Genomic DNA, 3,581 nt, shown 5'->3' with positions numbered 1-3,581 from the left:
CTACCTGCTTGCAATAAGATGGCGTCAAGGATTCTGCGTGCCATTCCTATCATCCTCTCCCAAGCACCTCCCATGTGAGAAGAGTGTGGAAGATTGAAAGTCCAGGTGCATCCCTGCTCGTTCAAGTATCTTTCCACACTGGTGGTGTCTAGGTTGGAAGGAATTTGAAGTTCTTTCACTGCTCCTACAAAGTTGGTACCTCTATTGGAGCGTATGTGCTTCACGGGTCTGGTTGCGTGGTCCGCAGGATTGTGGTTTCTGGACACATAATGCCACTGTTTAGGGTCGGTGGATGTCCTGATCCTTAGCACCCGATTGCTGACATAGACATAGAAACGACGAGTTTCATTGCAAATGTACCCCAACACTACCTTGCTGTCGGTGTAGAACTCGATTTCTTTGACCTCCAGGTCCATTTCTGTCGAGATAAGCTCAGCTAACTCTACTGCTAACACAGCTGCACAGAGTTCCAGTCTGGGTACTGTGTGTTCACGGAGTGGGGCCAATTTTGTCCGGCTCATAACAAGCCTCACGTGGCATTGTTCATTGATGTCAGTAGTTTTCAAATACGCCACTGCTGCAATTGCTTTGGTTGAGGCATCGCAGAAGATACAAAGCCTTTGCATCTTGATTTCTGTTGATGGCACAGAAGCATATGGTCGTGCAACGTAGAGACTTGACAGGGCTTCTAAAGAGTTCTTCCATCTTACCCACAAGTCTCTTTTCTCACTGGGAAGCGGATCATCCCAATCGGACGTCTCTTGGGTGAAGTCTCTCAACATCATTTTACCTTGGATAGTTACAGGAGTTACAAATCCCAGAGGATCGTACAAGCTGTTCACAACGGACAGGACGCCTCTACGCGTGAAAGGTTTCTCTTCTTCGTTGATCTGGAAGGTGAATGCATCCTTTTTCAAATCCCAAAGTAAACCCAGGCTCCGCTGCATAGGAAGGGAGTCCATGCTTAAATCCAAGTCTTTTAAATCGGTTGAGTAATCTTGAGAGGGAAAGGCTGACATTAGTTTTTGGCTGTTGGAAGCAATTTTGTGCAACCTCAAATTGGATGAAGCGAGCATTTCTTGTGCCCTTTTCAGGAGACTGACTGCCGACTCATCTGTGGGTGTGGATTTCAGGCAGTCATCTACGTAGAAATCCTTTTCCACAAAAGATCTTACATCCGATCCATACTTTGCTTCACCCTCTCTGGCTGAATGTCTAAGCCCATAGATAGCGACAGCAGGGGAAGGGCTGTTCCCGAAGATGTGTACCTTCATACGATATTCCACGATGTCCTTGTAGGGGTCATTATCGTGGTACCAGAAAAACCTCAAGTAGTTTCTGTGTTCTTCTTTAACAAGGAAGCAGTGAAACATCTGTTGTATGTCGGCCGTAAATGCTACTGCATCTTTGCGGAAACGAAGGAGTACTCCCAGAAGTCTGTTGTTGAGGTCTGGACAAGATAGAAAGACGTCGTTTAAAGAAACACCTTCGTATCTGGCACTTGAGTCAAATACCACTCTTATCTGACCAGGTTTCTTCGGATGATACACGCCGAAAATAGGTAAGTACCAACATTCCTCGGAATCTTGAAGTACAGGTGCAATTTCCGCGTGGCCACTCTGGAATATTCTCTCCATGAAGGTAAAGAAGTGTTCTTTTGTTTCTGGTGACTTCTGCAGTTTGCGTGTTAGGGAGACAAATCGACTGTACACAAGTTCTCTGTTGTTGGGTAAGCGTTGCCTCTGTGGTTTGAATGGTAAAGGTGCGACCCAACTCTTTGATTCATCTCTTACTATCTCTCGCTCCATGATGTCCAAGAATAGTCTGTCCTCTATGGACGTTGCTACCTGGTTGTCTTCTCTTGTCCTGTGGAAAACTGTGCACCCTATATGATCTTGCTCACCGTCGCATGCATGGTCTTCACAGGAGGGATCAGCTAACGGACAAGATGGAGGGGTGTTGTGTGGCAATTCTTTAATCAGGAAACTGCTCTCGCATGGCTGGAAGAGAGACAGGCACCAATTCTCGAGGGTATTGGTGAGCATGCTGTTGACTGATCTCGGCCTGTGTGCTCCACCCAAACAGACGTCTCCCACAATGACCCATCCTAGGTCAAGTCTCTGAGCATATGGGGCATTTTGTGGGCCGTTAATCTGTCCTCTAGCCTTGTGGACCTGTAGTATGTCTCTTCCAAGGAGTAAGACGATAGGAGCTCCTTGGTCAAGCTCGGGTATCAGGTGAGCTATACGTCTCAAGTGGGTGTGATGAGCTGCTACCTCCGGTGTAGGTATCTCAGACCTGTTGTCCGGAATTTGATTGCACTCTAGTATTTATGGTAAGGATAAGCAGGTTTGACCGTCCATAGACTCTACTTTGAATCCGGTCGCTTTTCTCCCCGCCGTCTCGACAGTACCTGCACATGTCTTCAAGGAGTACGGAGAGCCGGACCAGCAATGTTGAAGGTGTCGAAGAGAAAGGGCTTAGCTAGAGACCTGTTGCTCTGATCGTCCAATATTGCATACACCTTGATTGCCTTATCCCGTTGGCTCGCTGGGAATACTCTGACAAGACAGATCTTCGAGCAGGATCTCCCTGCTACAAATTCCTTGCAGATCTCTGTACACTGAGAAGTGACCACTGGGGTGTCAATGTCAGTGTCCGTCTGTTTTTCGGCAGACTCTTCTACTTGTGACGATACCCCTGAGGGTGGTCCAGGGTGTAAAGCCGTGTTGTGCTCCACACTACTGCATTCTGCGCATTTCACACTGGTTTCACAGTTCTTGGCGAAGTGTGAGGTAGTCGCGCAGCATCTGAAGCATATCTTGTTTTCCTTTAGGAAGCTCTTACGGTCTTCTAGAGGCTTCTCCCTGAAGGCTCTACATTTTAGTAGAGGATGAGGTTTCTTGTGTAGGGGGCAGTGTTTGCTGAGATCCTGAGGGTTGTCCTCCTCTGGAGAGGACTTACTTGCCCTGTAAGGAAAACCTGTGGAGGTAACATTAGTTTTGTGTACTGCCACTGGTGTTTTACTGGGTTTTACACCGGAGGCAGTGGCACATGACATAGTGAAATCGAAACTGGGGTCATTTCTAACTTTAGCCTGCTGAGCAACAAAGTCTACAAACACCCTGAAAGGAGGAAATGGCACCTTATGAGCCTGTTTGTAACGGGACCCGTGACTGACCCACTTTTCTTGTAAGTTGTAAGGGAGCTTTTGGACGATTGGGTTGACACCTCTGGCAGTGTCCAGGAATGCCAACCCTGGTAGGTCACCTTCTGCCTGAGCAGCATGTACCTCCATTAACAAGTCGCTCAGTTCCCTGAGCTTTTGATAACCCTTATTTGCTATCTTGGGGAAATCATCAATTCTTTTATACAAAGCATTTTCTATAGCTTCTATTGACCCATAACATTCTTCAAGTCTCTCCCACACCATGCGAAGTCCTGTGTGTGGGTACTTTATGTTAATGTTCCTGATTCTTTTGGCGTGTTCAGCTGACTCACTCCCAAGCCACTTAACCAGTAGATCTAACTCTTCACTACTGGAAAGATGCAAGTCTCTGATGGCGTTCTGGAAGGAGGCT

Source organism: Ranitomeya imitator, chromosome 2 (assembly GCF_032444005.1).
Source record: "Ranitomeya imitator isolate aRanImi1 chromosome 2, aRanImi1.pri, whole genome shotgun sequence".
Taxonomy (NCBI): Eukaryota; Metazoa; Chordata; class Amphibia; order Anura; family Dendrobatidae; genus Ranitomeya; species Ranitomeya imitator.
The sequence above is the reverse complement of the archived record's forward strand: the minus strand, read 5'-3'. Positions refer to the sequence as shown.